Source organism: Strix aluco, chromosome 4, assembly GCF_031877795.1.
Source record: "Strix aluco isolate bStrAlu1 chromosome 4, bStrAlu1.hap1, whole genome shotgun sequence".
NCBI classification, from domain to species: Eukaryota; Metazoa; Chordata; class Aves; order Strigiformes; family Strigidae; genus Strix; species Strix aluco.
Window position 1 is genome coordinate 37914461 of NC_133934.1, and position 16681 is coordinate 37931141.

A 16681-nucleotide genomic window follows, 5' to 3' on the forward strand; every position below is an offset into this window, starting at 1 on the left:
TTAAATTTCCTGTAGAGCACAGTCATTCATAAATGTATGTCTGGGTTATCACACATTTAGATAGAATGCTGCCTCTTATTCACTGCAAGAAATATGTGAAAGATGAAAACAGGCCACAAACATGAATATTTCGTTACAAGATGGCTCTTGTTTTGTGGTCTAATAATACACAAATGACTGAAGAACTTTCTGAAAGGTGACAAGCATTTCTACTCCCAACACTCACTGAGATGTCATTATGGACCTCAGTCCCTAAGTATTTCAGGGGTTTGTCGACATGTCGACACCTCCCAACATATTGGCCTCTGCTGAAATAACACACTCTTGCAATTGTCAGACAAACCAGGGGGAAAGAAAAAATCCTCCTATAATTTTGTACTGTTGTACAAACTGTATTGAATGGTCAACACACACACACACGTATATTTTTAAAAGCTGCCAGGAAAGTTTTTAATTCACCTGCCAGCAATTTACATAAAAATCAAATTATTACTTCTGAAGATTAGACGATTAAAAGTGGTGCGTGTATATTACCATTGCAAGTAGCAAAGCAAGATATAAAAAAAAAAATCCTTCCTACTATCTATATAATTTCACTCACACACAAAGTCACCTATTAAATCAGGCCCAAAACAAAACCAAGAAACTACAGGGCGCTCTGTTGCCCAAAGTCTTCATTTTCTAAATAGTTATAGATGAAGGGAAATCAAATTTGAAGACTTATCAGTCTGACTTACCAAATGCAAGCTAGAATTCCCCAGCATTCCCAACTGTTTTTATTTGGTTGGTGCAAGCTCAAACAATCATTTGTGGAGACTCAGTATTTCTCAAGTTCCACCATTACTTTAAAAATATAATGTTTCTGCCTTCTGAAATGGGAACAACAGTAAACAAATGGCAGTTTAGTAACTGATGCCTGAACATTAAGACTTCCAATGACTTTGCTGCTAAAGCAATACACCAACGCTCACAACTTCAAGCCAAAATTTTAACCAGCTGATTTGTTGGAATATCAAATCTTTCCTCGGTTGGTTTCAGTTGCGTAGTTCTGGACGACACCACTCAACCTTTTGACACTGATATCAAGAGTATCTCTTAAGGGGAGTAGGGAGACATCAGGTACTTTATATATTCAGTATCATGAATAAAGAAGGTCTTTCTAAGAAAAATTGATGTAATAACATGAATTATTTTCTGCTTTGCCAAGTTGTCTAACAGAATTAGTTTGGGATTTTTTTAAACAGAAGATAATGTCTGAGCCACGGCACTTTTCAGGGGCACCAAAGCCTATTCAAATTAGCAATGTATTTTATAACAGAGAAGATGTAAGCTGTTCACAAAAAAAACGAAGAGTTAAAATTAAATCTAAATTGAGAGCACTTCATGTACATGAACCCTACACTTAGTCATCTATAAGGTAAATGACAATGTCTTCACTCAGGGGAGTAGAGCTATGCTGGTTTGCTTTAGCTGGGCATGTCCTAACTTCACAAACCCTCATGCTCTCATTCATAAAACCAAAATTACTCCACCTACCCAAGCTTTCTGAATGTATAGATGGTAACATAGCTGAGAGGAAAGAATATTAGCAATACAATCTGGCTTTAGATTTTCGCTAGACAACTGTGATGCTATTTGCTTTTATAAAGCTGCTCAGTGCTCATTAGTCTCATAAGCATTACATCATTAGGAAAAGAGATTTTAAAATAAATGAACAATTTGCTGTGAGAAGTAATATTTGGTATTTTAGTGTTAAAAGATGTATTATTGCTCGTGTCAATAGATTACAAACTTCTTGAGACAAGTGCCGGTCAGTTTATTTATGTGGCACTCTAAGCAAAAAGTTTCGGTGTGATTTCTTTCAAAAGGTCAGACAAACGTTCAAAGAATTATAATGAGAATGGATGAGGCCTTTGAAGGACGATGCAGTCTTTCATTTGCTAATCTAAAGTAACACTTATTAGCACTGATGATTTCTTCAACCACTACACAGTCACCCACTCCATGACCCAGACAAAGTGTATCAAGGACTTCTATGATTTAGGAAACTGTTGTTGCATTATAGCAAATCATGTGCTGATTACATTTTTTGTCCCCTCTAAAAATTCTAACACTCAGCTTTCTATTACAATTCCTGACAAGAAAAATACTTTAAATCTATATTTCACCAATTTGACAGTTTTCTTAAGACACTAAAAATTGTCAAGACTCAAATATGGAAATAAGACACATTAGTTCCTTTGTATGTCAGTTTAACTGATGTCAAAAAATACTATTAGAAATTCAACACAATGTTGGAAAATAACACCAACAGCACTACTGATTTCAGTACGACACATTTTAAGTTCCACACCAACAGAGCTTTTACGACATTTATTGTTTTTCTGAACATTTTTCAAATGCTGTCACAGGAAAAATGAAGGTTGTAATATCTTAAGGATTTTGTAAACGGATATTTTACACTTCTGTAATTCAGATGCAAAAATACAGATGTAAACATTAAATTTTGAATTTAAAATATTTATAGGATCCAGATTTTCGACTGTCATTATAGAAAGATATTCTCCTTCCTTTTAAAATAAATTACTTGAAAGACTAGATGAGGTTGGCAAATCTGTTTTGCACTAAAAATTTCTGCAATCATTCCAGTGTTTTCGCCAAACAAAAAAAAAAAAAGGGGGGGGGGACCCCAAAACAAAACCAAAAAACAGAGAAACAGAGACTCTGTTATTACATAATTATAATCCATAGGTAAGTTCACATTAAGATTCTCATTTCAAACATTTACCAGAAGTGTGTTTTAAAAATAAAAAACAGGAAAGTCAACAAAAATAATTTAACATGTCTTTTCTTATGTTGAAAACTGGTTTTGTTTTCTTTTACACATGAAGATTGCATTTGCACGTGAAAGCCTACTGTAAAACTAAACCAAAGTTGCTACTATAACCTATAGTGCACATTTAATAGATGAAAAAAGATTTTAACACAAAGAGATACTACAGCCTCCCAGTTCAGTAGTACATAGTAATCCAGGTAATTTGCTATTTCAGTGGATTTGCAGGGTACGTTAATCAGTGCTGAATTTAGTACAGCGCTTTCCAACTTCTAGGTTTTGTTTTGCTTTCTGAATTTCTGGGCACTAATGTTTACAATTAACTTTTTTGCAGGCACAAACGTACACATCAAATATCAACACAGACACAAGTTTCAAGATTCAAAATAATTAGGTCAGCTAGGCTTGAACTTGTATGTTGGATTTCAGTCTAAATTAAAAAAGCATACCCACTCCTTTGCAAGACCCACGGCATGTATCAGCACAAACCAGTTCTAGGCTTAAACTCCTTTTCTATCTCATGCCATCAGGCATCACCTTTGCGCAAAAAGTATTTTACAACAACAGTAAATATACTGGAGGATGAAAGCATGTATCATGCAGACAGACCTCCATCTAAGAAGGTAATCAGAGATACAGTTTTGTGTTGTATTCTCTATTTTATAATAAGTTTAAAAGATGATTCCCTTTGTATTAGTTCAGTAGCAGCTATTTCGGTTACAGTACTAAAATGAACCTGTACTGACAATGTTTCTTCCACAGCAAAAGACTGAACTAAGTGGTGTGGAGCATTTACAGCCTGGTATTCATAAACATTTTGTAATTTTATTAGCTTCTGATCTGCATAAGATTGGAAATATTTTTATGCAATGCTGCAGCTGCAATGTTCTGTATATTGTTTACATGTACACTTAGACTAAAAGGCTCATTTAATTAGTTCAATATGCAAACTTGAAAGACCTACTGAATGCAATTAGCACGTCTTGCAAGAAATACATAACTACAATTTAGATTGAAATCACTATCCTGATATTAGACACACATGCATAAATCTTCTTAGAATTGTGTTAACTGTTTTCAGAGGTTTCTCTCTTTTTTTTTGTTTGTTTAAAGTTTGGCCTTTTATTACTTATTTTTCCTCTCACTATTGAGAAATCAGTTTTACCTGAACTTTAAATATTTATACACCTCACTCAGCAGTAGCGTGTGACCATATACTATTGGTTAAGAATGAAACAGTGGCGAAGCTGAGACGAGAAGGTGCACAGAAGGAATGCGCAAATATTTCAGTAAATATCAAAACAAGCACTATCCTCACTACTTTTAAAATATAAACAAAGAATCAGCACATCTGTCATTACCTACGCAGGCAATATGCAGTAGACATACACCTTGTGATCTGAAACTAGCCTTGTGAGTTTTGGTTTCAAACACTAAAGCTATTCTTCAAAATAATCTAGCAGATGTGCATTGTTACAGTATGTAGTGATGCACAAAGACACTATCCGCGCATTATACCCGTCACTCCAGACTGTATGTGAAGACCAATACCATAGTTTAAGGAACACCATTCAATATAGGTATAGGCTTTTGGGTTTTTCTTTTGGGGTGGGTTTTTTTTTTTTCTTTTTTTCATAAAAGCACACCATTTTTTTCCTGACTAGTCTGTTGAGCTTCAGTCAGGCCACAGGAAGGGCACCTGAGTCGCCTGACCCTGTACTCAAACTCTTGGAAGCCATACACAGTTGTTTTGAAACAAATCACCTCTGGAGATGGAGCAGGCTTGCTATCAATCACTAACAAGTTAATTTCACATAATAAGGCAGGTTTGGATGCAGACTGATACATTGTGAAATGTTGTATCTAAAATTGATTAGAACAGCACTCAAAATGAATGCGGCCTCCAAACCACTTCTTTGCTCAGAAACATTAATCTCAATTATAAGGAGAGCTTCATAATGGTAATGCTTGGTATGAAAAAAGTATGAAATAAATCAGGTTTTATAAGACACAGCAATTAATCAGTTTTAGAACTAAGGAAAGGTTGTTAAAGCGGCACATTTTTACAACTGTACTCTTTAAAGCCTCTGTAACCTCCAAAAAATTAAATGTTTAGGGTTTTGTTTTGATTGCTCAGCTGAGTGTGGATACCTACCCTAACTTTAGGTTTCTAATATATATGACCACAAGCTAAAACTCTTTGTAAATAATACCACACTACTATAAAGTTAAAGCATTTATTTTAAGATCACAAGGTACTCTCAGCCTATGAAGAAGAATCGCGTGCAAGCATCCTGAAAGAACTTACTTATTTAACCAGTTAGCACGGGAAGAAAAATGCATTTCATCAAATCAAAGTCTTTATTATAAAAACACAATAAAATTATTTCTGATAATTTTTCATGCAGTTGATACTGCACAAACCTGTAGAAGCTAAAGTCACATTATAAACAGTAAGCCTAGTGAGTTCACATGTATTCATTTAACAGAACAGATTATACAGTAAAACTATTCTTAGAAGACAATAATATTATATACATGTTAATCTGATTAACAATCTCTGATGTGTAGTACCACACTTCAAATCTGCCTCTAAACCTTACACAAGTGCAACATACTTTTGTAAAATTCTGAAATAATATTTTAAGGTTTCTCTTTAAGAAATTTATATTTTCTTTTGCACACTGCCAGAGAGATGAGTTTTCTATAACAGAAATGCAGCATTCAGTACAGTAAATGCAGTATCACTATAAAATTAAGAGTACTTCTGACCTGAAGCCTTACCATAAGTCTCTGGCATTTCCTTTTAAGTCACAATGCCCCTTCACAAATAGCACCTGATCCTCCAAGTTGCTAAGCACTCTCAATTTTCATTGGGCCTAATCCAAAACTGATGCAAGTCAATGGGAGTTTTTGCATCAATCCACATGGGCATCAGTCTGCGTAAGGCTCACTTATTTCAACTGGAGAGGCAAAGGTACTCGGTATCTTACTGAGCCAGGCGATTAATCTGTTAATTGTTAGGGCTAGGAGATGACAAAAACATACTTTCAGGTTGGTTATTATTTCATTTTCTGATATTTTATGGGGTTTGTATCAAATAGATGCTTATTAAAAGCTCCTATTATGGATTGATTTGTAACTTTAAATCTAGTTTATATTACTAAATCCTTTTTTTCCCTTTTCCATTTGAACAGAGAGTAATTACTCCTGAGTCAAAGAGATTTGACTGAAGCACCAGTCTTAACTTGCTAACTGGATTATGAATGTTATTCTGGCTTTTTTCCCTCCAATAAATATTAAACAAAAGAATCCTCTTAGCATGGTCAAGTATTTCTTCTATCAAACAATATCCTTCATCTCAGTGTTCACTCATGTAGACTCATTTCACTTTTAATCTGATGTATGCATCTAATGTTTTAGTACTGCTTGCTTTTTTTCCCCTCCCCTAATTTACCAGAAAATTGAAAATAACCCAGAAATTCATAACTGCAAAACTAGGAATTGTAACACAATATTATTTTTCTCAACTTACTGTATTTTCTCAAAATTTAACTGTTATATTTTTCGTCTTTATTCACACCCATACAGGGCCCATTCTCCTAACTATTATTGCATTACATCAAAGTACACTTTATGAATCCTTGCATACAATATTAAACCAATCTCCTAGATATGAATGCATTAATAATTCTGAATAGCACTTGGGTTGTTTTAGAAGGGAAGAGAAGCTATATTTTTCATCAGATAGTGTCTTTAAGTTTTTTATAATTAACTCTTCTGTAAGATAACTGACCACAGATGAGCAATGTTTATACTTCAGTATGCTCTTTACTAAACTGAATTTTAGGATGTAAGCATCCACAGAATATTGTTGTAACTCTTTAACGGAATGATGCAAAATCCTTTGCATGAAGAAGTGTATCTAAAATGGAGCAGGTAACAGCCAAATAAACCCAAACAAGCATCCAACTAAGAAGGCATGATGTAAAGGACACATAGTATTTAGAAAGTATAGAAATAAAACGCTAAAGTTTTCTTATAAAAAAGTATTTTAAACCTAGAAATTTAGATGAGCCTAGAACTACACAATTATCTTACAGAAATAGCTCCTATTAAAACTTTTAACAGTGTGCGAGCACATACAGTTGTCTTTTTGTGTATTTCATCTTGTTACATTACTTTGCTTTAAAGCAACTTCACAACATAAAACTTTTAAGCCCATGGAACAATGGACCTGCTTCCTACATCCACGTAAAGGAAAAACCCACCGGATCCCAGCAAACGTTTGTCATTTCAGGAGGCAGCCCACCCCTTTCCCTCCACAAGCCATACGGTTTCTTTTGGTCACCGTGTGCCTTCACGGCGCAGTAACACTATTTTCACCACAAATTGTTGAATAAACCCTTAAAAGGCGCTCTCGTCGCCGGTCTTCCCCAGAAGCCCCCCTTCCTCTAAGCGGAGGGCAGGCGAACCCCGGCAGCACTCCCAGGTCTCGGCCCGCCCGCCCGCGCCTGTCACCGCGGCCCGCCGGGCTCTCTCAGCCCCGCTAACGCGGCCGGCGGCGCGCAGAGGGAGCGCCCCGCGCGCACCGGCCCGAGGTAACGCGACCGAAGTTCAAAGCCCACCGCGAACGGGCCAGGACGGGCTCCCGCGCCGCCGCGGCGCTCACCGCGCACAAGTGCGGGCGCTGCCACGTACTCCCCGCAGCGCCGGAGCCGGTTTGGGAAAGCACCGAAACCGCGGCGCGGCCGGGAGCGCCGCGCGCTGCGCCCCGGCGCGAGCCGCCCCGCTCCCCTCGCGGCGCCGGGCGCAGTCGAGCCGCCGCCGAGGCCGCGCAGCGCTGCCGGCTGACCCAGACACCCGCCCCCGCCCCCGCTCAATTTTCCGCACCGCGGAGTTTCCAGATGGAGTTGCGCCCCCAGCCCCTCCCTCCAGCTCCCCCCCCCCCCCCCGCACCGCGCAGCCCTACCTGGGGCCGCGCTCCGGCCGCGGCCGCGCGTCCCGGGGCGCCCCGCGGCTCCCGCCCACCGCCCGGCGGAGGTCCCGCCGCCAGCGGTGACACCGCGGCAGAGGGGGGGAGGAAGGGTGGGCCGCGGGAACCCCCCGCCGTCCTCCGCGCACCGGCCCCTCGGCCGCGGGGGTGGAGCGCAGCGGCCCCGGCTCCCCGCCGCCGGCCGCCCCCGCGGGCGCGGGGAGCGGCGCGCGCCACTTACCGCGGGCGCGCTGCGAGCCTCGCCGCCTCCGCGCCCCGGCAGCAACGCGGGGGAGAGCGGCGCACGGCGGCACTTTGTCAGGCCGGGCGGGCGGGAGGGAGCGGAGGGCGGGAGGGAGCGGGGGGAGGGCCGGGGGCCGGGCGGGGGGAGGGCCACGAGTTGCTGCCCGCGCCCCCCCCGCCGCAGGGGCTTACGCGCCCCGCGGAGTTCACTTTCCCCGCCTCCTCCCCTCGCCGGGCGGGCCAGGAGTTTGGCCCCTCTTCTTGCGGGAGGGGCGGGCGAAGGTGCGCGCACAACACCGTGCGGGGCGGGGGAGGAGCGCGGGGCGGAGCCGCCGCCAGCACCTACTCGCGCCGTAGCGCGGGGGGCCCAGCCACCGGCCCCGCCGCTCCCCGCGCCGCCCCGGGACGGAACCCGCCGGCCTGCGGCGCCGCTGCCTCCCGCCCTCCCCGCTGGTTCGCGTGCCGTGCCGTGCCGTGCCGTGCCGTGCCGCGCCGTGCCGCGCCGTGCCGCGCCGCGCCGCGGCTCCCACGCTGTGCCCAATCAGTGCATCCACGACGGCGGCGGTGATTTAGGGGTCATCCGCGAGCAGCACTTCAGGCTGATGAATGGCTCTTGGCAGCTTTCTGCCCTGATGAAGGTGTCTGCGTGCTCCTGATTGCAAACACTAATGAACTTACGCGCCTTCATCACGCCTTCCCTCCTCCCGGCGGGGGCAGAAAGCTTCCGTCCGCCGTGTTTCGTTTTCCGCGGGGACGTATTTATTTTTATGAGGAGAGGGGAAGAATTTGGGGAAGTAACCCGCGGTGCCCCGCAGCGCCGCGCCAAGCAGCGCCGCCGCCGCCAGCCCGCCGAGGCACCGCGCCCGCTGCCGGCAGCCGGGGCGCGGCGGAGCGCAGGCGGCGGCGGGGCCGGGGCCGGGGCCGGGGCCGGGGCCGGCCGGCAGCCCCCCGCCCCGGCAGGCAGATGGGGGCCGGCGGGGCTCCCCGGCCCGCAGCCCGTCTCTCGCACGGGCACCCGCCGGCCCGTAGCCTCCCCCCGCCCGCCCCCCGGCCTCTCCGCCGCACCCCGGCAATTTTCGGAGTTAGGCGGGAGCCGGGGCTGAGTGACCTGATTACAGTTTCCACATCTGCTTTTATAAGCCGTTTCTCCCTCGCGTACAAAGGCGCTTCTGCTTATTTTTCTGCCTGACTCCTCAGCATCCTCTCCACTCAAAGTAGTAGCTGTAACTTTTCACACGCTGAGATGTTACCTATCTACCCATCTCGGACCGCTCTCTTTTTTATTCCTTTATCCTTTCCTTTTAAACTCAAAGGCGTTTCACACACAAGATGCGAAACACTCGGGGAACTTAGATACATGAGCAGCTTTGAACGTTTAGCTGGCTACCCGCTGAAGTACTTTGATTTTCCAAACTTAAATTTATCTGCCACATCTCCGACTCTGCCATGAAAGATGCGCGACTGTTATCTTAAACGCTCCCAGGGAAAATCCTTACATTCCTCTGACCCGAAATGACTGGAAATACCTCCTAATCATAGAAGCGTTACTGCAGAGGTTGCCGACGAGCACTGCTAGGCGTGTCTGTGGTCCGTCCAGCAGTTTTCTCTCACATGCGAGTGTTCTACCCTCGTGTTTGCCGTTGAGTTTGTACGTTACTGGGCTCGACCCGAGAGACAAGTGTTGAAACTGATTCGACAGTGCTGAGATCAGCATTTGAGAATTAAAGCAGATACTGCAGGCACACCCCCACCCCACCCCCCAAATCACCAGCATCACAAAGCACCGTTATGCACCAAGAGTAGTAGAAAACCACAAATGTTTCAAGCCTTTTAAAGTGGACAGCCAATGTGTAATTCATAATATTGAGCATACAGAAAACAAAACGGGTATTTTATAACGGAAATAACTTGTCTTCATCCCCAGGAAAGATGTAACGTTACTAAGTAACTAATTTTAAATACAGGTTTGGAAAAGTTCTTTTAAAGGTATCAAAACTAAATCAATGGCATTGAAATGGATAATCTGCACTGACTTTGGGGGTGACTTTGAAGCGGTGGGATTTAATTTTAAAAGGTAGGAGTCTCAGAGACCTCTCTAGATAGAGTTCTGTGCAGGTAAGTGCCCAGACGGTATAGGCAGAACTGGAATCGTCATGGCCTTGTCTTTCAAATAAAATATCCTAAAAAGGTTTTAGTCCTTATATGAAAGCACCCGAAGTGTGAAAAAGTGCATTGCACAGAATTCTTTGTTACAAAACACATTTGTTACAAAACACACCGGAATAATCTTAACCCTGAAAGTAACCCCACACGCTATAATTGTTGTTGCATAGTATACAAAATAGCATTGCTGCTAAGCCAAAAGCAAATCTTGTAGAGTCAGGGCTTTACATACGGTTTTCTTCTTTTTGGCTTACAGTCCTCTAACACAGAATTAAGAATTACATTTTGCAAATGCAAACATATAAAGTGGTATATTTTTGCACTACTACTTCAGGCATTTGCATTACCTTAGCTAAATCCATTCATCTACTACTAACTCGGACTTTTTACCGCCTCCAAATATAGTGAGTTAAGATGCTCCTCTATTATAAATAGAAAGATTATATAACTCCTTCCCTGTGCAAAGCCCAACGGATAAACAACAAACGTCAACTACTTATTAATACACATTTGAAGTTCAGAGTAAGTTATTTTGGTGCTCTTAACTTGAACACAACTGAAGCAGCATTACCAGGCTTACCAAAGTTTAATTAATTTTCAGCCTTCAGAGTTTAAACTAATTTGAAAAGTGTGCAGTCACATTTGTATTAGAGCTTTGTAGGGAAGTATCTTCCTAATGTCAACTATTAAATATGACCAAACTCTCTAAAATCACAGTCCAGACCTTCCTTACTGTTTTGGATTACCAATAAACTTCCTATTTTAGTAGAGGAAGAACAAAAGGCTATGCATTCCTTATCGATTTAGACTTTTTTTTTTTTTTTTTTTTTTTTTTAATGTGACTGTCAGTCAATCTTTTCGGACCGTAGGTGTTAGTGACAGAAGAGAGCAGGACGTCCTCTGATGCAAGACATGCCGGCTCCTGCACTAATCTACCAGTAATACCAAAAGATGAGTCAAATTCAAGACATTGTCACGTTCTTTCCAAACTTCTTAAACAGCTTTTAACGTGTCCTTCCGTACTTGAACGGTAACTCGGGCTTTCGCCAGGCTTATCAGCACTTTCTGCTCCCAGGACTCCACACTCTTTGGGATACTCGCGTGTCTGAAAATAACAGATCTCAAAATCTCTGCGTTGTCAAAGGTCCTTGATCTACAGCTCATGGGGAAGAAATTGTTTCTAACTACCCGTTTTTCTTCGGGGTAAGCGGCAAGATGCGGTTTAGTGCAGCCGGGTAGGGGTTGCCTCTATGTGCAAGAAACAACTAGCAACACTACCCTGCGTCAGGATGCTTCCTAATCACAGTCGTAATTAAGAAAATAAACAAGTGTTCCTTTCGACTCTTCCATCAATCTCGCTGGCTGATCCCGACATGGCAGCAGCTATTCCCGTTCGTTCCCCGCACCACCGGCTCCCGCTCCTGTGCGAGCCCCGGGAACGCACCGAGTCAGCAGCGCCGATCCAGCAGCAGGTTCCGAGGGCGCGGCGGAGTTGCCCCACTTCCCTCCGCGGCTGCCCGGCCGGCGGCTGAGCCCGCGCAGTCCCCGCGCAGCCTCCGCGCAGCCCCCGCGCAGCCCCGTGCCAGCAGCGAACCGCGGCGGGGGGGACGGTCAGGAGGTGACGAGCCGGCCGTGACCACGCTCTGCCGTAACCCCCGGGGAAAACCGCGCCCCCCCTCCCCACCCCCCCCGCTTTGGGGACGGCGAAACTTTGGGGAGAAGGGCCCGGGCCGCGCCGCTCCGCCGCCACGGACGCGCCCCGTAAATAACTGCCGAGGTGCGGGGGCCACCCGCAGGCACCGTGGGAGCCTCCCGCGGAACCAGCCGCGCTACCTCGCCCGTTCCGACCCCGGCGGGCTCTGCCGTCAGAAGTAGATCGAGCAAGGCGCTTTGCCCGAGTGTTGAATTGTGGTGAAACTGTAAAACAAATATTCTAATCTGATCACTGGCAAAGCCATAAAATTAAAGAGCTGTCTGAAGAGGGAAATATGTCTTAATTACCTTAATTAAAGCAAGATAGGGCCTTACACACATTCATTTTGAAGCCACTAAATGTACTGATTATCATACAAATCAACCTTTAAATGGGGGTCGTGCTTTTCCACTACATTAGTTTGTGTTCCACTGCATAAAACAAAGCTGTATGGGAAGCTGACCTCTGGTGAAAATGATGCACTTCAGCCGCACACAACTGCTGACCCTCTTCAGTGGGTTCTTCGGAAAGAACCTGAAGGAGTTGGCGTGTGGTTTGGAATACAAAAATGACTTTCATATGGTGTTAATACTGCATTAGGAACTACTGCCCGAGCTAAACTTATGGCCTTAAAATCAAAGCACATAATCGTTTTAATCACCTTGTATTCATTAAGTAGGAGCCATCGCAAAATGCCGTTATTGCCATCAGTGTGAATTAGTACACGAGGCCATGAAAAATTCAAGATTTGTGTTTGCTGGTATAACACTTCCCCAGCAACCTATAGCTGGGGGTAACTGTCCATATTTTCCATGAACAGGAGGAATGCAGAGTATTTATAGTGATTCAGAAGTTAATATACAGACCTTATATGCGCATGCAGAGGTTTACATAATAAAGTCACATTTATTCGGAATTTATGATTTTTACAAGAAGAAAGAGGCCTTGTTTTAAATAAGCTTCATACCCATCACTAACGTTTTTTTTTTCCTTCATAGCTTTCTGGCTGAAAGATGTAAGAAAAAATAAATCATTATAAGAAATTCCACCAATTAACTGTTCAAATAAAGGAAATCTACAGAAAAGATTATGTGAAGAAAATAAAAGATAAGCACATAGAAAGAGGAAAAAAGAAACCAAATGTGCTTTTCTCATCTGTTTCTTTCCTTTTTCCTCCTTCTCTGCCATGTACTCCTCCTAGTAGAAGACATCACTAATAAATGCAGTCTGGGAAACATACCTCTCTAACTAAAAGCTCTAATGAGAGACAATGATCTGCTATCATATTTTGATAATTTGGATGTTAATTGTTCTGTCTGATGTGCCTAAACAGAGATTTTATTAAAATACTACTGGTTTAAAAAATTTCTTAGTCTGTTGGTAGTAAAATATGTTGTATTCAAGATGACTGCTTTCATTCCTGGAAGACAAGAGTTCAGGCAGTAGAGTGGTAACAATCTGTGTTTGTTCCTGTCTGCTCAGGAGAACTGTTTCTAATTGATCTGGCATGGAATTTAGTTGGAAATGTGTATGTTGCAACCTAAGCACAGTCCCTGTATGCTTTGTAAAGTGATCACCATATGGGCCTTATTTGAAACATTTGAAGGTTTTAGCCATTAACCTTGTTTAAATTGAGCTGCAAATTCAACTCTCGGAGCTGAAAAATATATATAAGTGTGTGTGTATGTATATCTATATATGAATATATATGTGAATATATATATGAATATAGAAATACATCCATACACACACATATATGCATAAAGACACATTTACAGCCATGCGCACACACTGGTCATTGTTAGGTATCAGGAACATGTGTCAATTATTTGTATATTGTTACTAATTAATAAAGGTACTAGTTATATTTTTAGAAAATCTGTTGAGTGAAAATAAATGTGAATCTAAAGAGGAAGTTGCTGGTATTACACAGACATTTTCAATAGATGCCATTTTAATATTTGAGGGTATTTTTATATATTTTGTGGAGAAAATACACTTAGGTCTATTTCCACATATCAGAATATTATTTAACCACTCTCCTGACATTATGGAGATTTAATTATGAAGGCCCAGATAAACTAACAGCAAAGCTGTCTGAAGTTCCTCCACAGGAAACTTTTAGGAGATAATGGTTAACTGTGATTCTTTCAATAGTATGGCCAATTATCAATTTTTAACCCTCAAAACTCTTAATAGCGATTTCTTGTTCTGAATGTAAAGTGAATGGCTAGGCTTTGTTACAGGTAATAGCACTAAGTTATGAATGCTGATGGCCCTCTTGTACAGCCTTAAATTACATTGAAAAAGATACAGTTTCTTTAATTAAAAAAGCTGCACTGAACTAATCCCTCTAGCTGAAAAAAGAAAAGTTTTAAGCAATCTCTTTCTGCTCTGGGAGAGAAAAGCAGACAATACCATAACAGATCAGAAACATAAGCTATAGTGTGCAGCCAGGAGCACAGCAGGGAACTGAATACTGCTCCGACTGTGTCATTTTTTAATCCCCCATCCCAGTTTTCCCCGTCTGACCTCATGCTGAGATGAAGTTATCACAGAAGACAGCTTTACTCTCACCAATGAATCCAACCCTGGATCTGTATTATCCTCAGCAGATCAAAACACCGCTTTCATCAAATAGCATTATCTGCATAAAAGGCATGCAATTGCCCGATAATTTCACCCAAACTATGCTATTCATTTAAAGGACAAGAAGAGAAATGTAATTCATTCCTTTTTTTCCCCCTGGAAAAGCTAACTTATACTTCACTCATGGGAACTTTTCTTTTTTTAACACAAGATCTCAAGAAGAGGTCCATTAAAAGTTTCCCCCTGGTTTACAATTAATTGTTAGAGTACCCCTGTGCCGCTTGAGTGACGTAAGTGTAGCTATGCAGAAGACTGGCAGGGAGAATTCACAAAGCTTGCTGTAGCCATGATACTGATTCCATTAGCCATGGTTCTGCTAACCCTAATAATCAAATCATATATGGCATAATTGTAGCAGCCTAAAAATAAATAGTAGCTGAAGATATTTACTAGAGAATGTATGGAGAATGTACAGGAGAAGATTTGGTCTTTCCTACAAATAGAAATTTTATGTCTAATCATTTTGCCTTAGCACAGAAAAGCTGCACCACAAGATCCCGAAATATCTTCACTAACGTATGTGGTGTTTATAACAAACATGCACATATATTAAAAACTCATGCTGCTGCCTTGTCTTCCAGAAAGGAAAGCGCATGATGCTGCGCCTCATTGGTTTTATTACAAAACAGTAAAGTCATGACGGAGGTGGGCAGATTGCTCCAAATGAGTGCCATTACAATAGCTATTGCATTTGGACTATTCCATGTACTCTGCAGAAAATTGTTGAACTATTCTTGGTATTTTTCTGCTTGTAAAGGGCTTATGCATATCTCATGTTTCTTCCACAGAAAAATTAAAAATAATGGTTTTAAAATTTGTTTTGTTTTGTTAATACTTGTATGAGAGAGTAAAGATTGTTTTGTGTTGGAGCCTTGTGCTTTCTAGGTTGCTGGTAAGAGGTATTCTTGTTTTCTGAATGGCAGTGTGGATGTTCAGCACCAGAAACAAGAGCTGATCAGTATCTGGCAGAGGGAACTCTCCCTTTGTTTTCTAATAGTACAAAGGCCTTGGTATGTCATGGGGCTGAAAATGCTAAACTAAGTACTTGTCCTGCCCTAAATATTGCCTACTTTATACAATACTCTGCCATTTACTTTTCTTTAGGACCACTGGACAGGTAATGTTCTCTATTCAGAGGATAAAACTTTTTTTTTTTTCCCCCCCCTAGCATGTCTTTGATACTTTTTAAAACAGAAGTTCTTTGAAGTGGCTCAGAGGTTTGGACTCACAGGATTTGCCTCAGAAGAGCTGGATTAGTGAGCCTAACAGAGGCGCATCACACATTTACCATGGGGCTGCAACCTCTCTGTGTACATGCAGACACTATGAAACTTCATATGATAAAAAAAATATCAGTTTAGTCCACAACTTTCTTGGGCCTTTCCAGCTTCAAGGTAGAGCTCTTTTCCCCCCTGATTTCACAAAACTTTTGGATATTCCAGTGCTTCTTTATAAAATCGAAATATATAAATATATACATATATGTTCACTTTCCCAGTCAAGTCATATCTTATTTTTCAAAGGAAACACTTTCCTATCATAACTGATAGAGGATCCTGATGAAGAAACCCTGTATCTGAAACCTTGTGTCCTTTTTCCAACTATATCAGCTAATCAGAGAAAATAACTGGTTTTTACAATCCTTATTTCTCATATATTCTCAGAACATCTCACTTATAGCAATATAAATTGTGTATTATTATTGATGAACAATGTATGTAAGTCCAGTTGGCTTTGGACCTGTGTTCCTAAACATTTTCTATTTGTACCCTGTTTGTAGGGTTTATCATGTGTTTCCATGCAATGGAATGTAACTTTTAGTGAAATATTTTTTTTTATATTTTTGTTGTTGTTGTTGAAATGGTTTATACTGCTAGGCATTCAAACCAAGATTCTTGTGTGGAAGAAACAGCATGAGGTGAAAATGCTAATTTCCTGTATTAGTATGGTAGTATGCTATGTATGTTGGTATATCATATATGAAGCCCCACATACTGTTAATCACTGAGGGGTCCTCTTTCTGTTTATGAAAAGCAGGGCAATCTGATCAGGAAGAAGAGTGATAGTTGGGAAGCATGTATGCCCCCTTTCCTCCAGACTTCAGGGATACTTCTTACCTACTATT

General features: G+C 42.0%; 1 protein-coding gene across 1 annotated transcript in view; it reads right to left on the reverse strand.

The window, feature by feature from the left end:
- TENM3 (teneurin transmembrane protein 3) overlaps positions 1-7844 on the reverse strand; it is a 423548-nt gene extending 415704 nt beyond the window's left edge. The window contains exon 1 of the mRNA XM_074822768.1: positions 7806-7844. The gene's annotated coding sequence lies outside the window, so the exon portion shown is untranslated. The remainder of the gene's footprint in view (positions 1-7805) is intronic.
- Positions 7845-16681: the final 8837 nt, after the last annotated feature.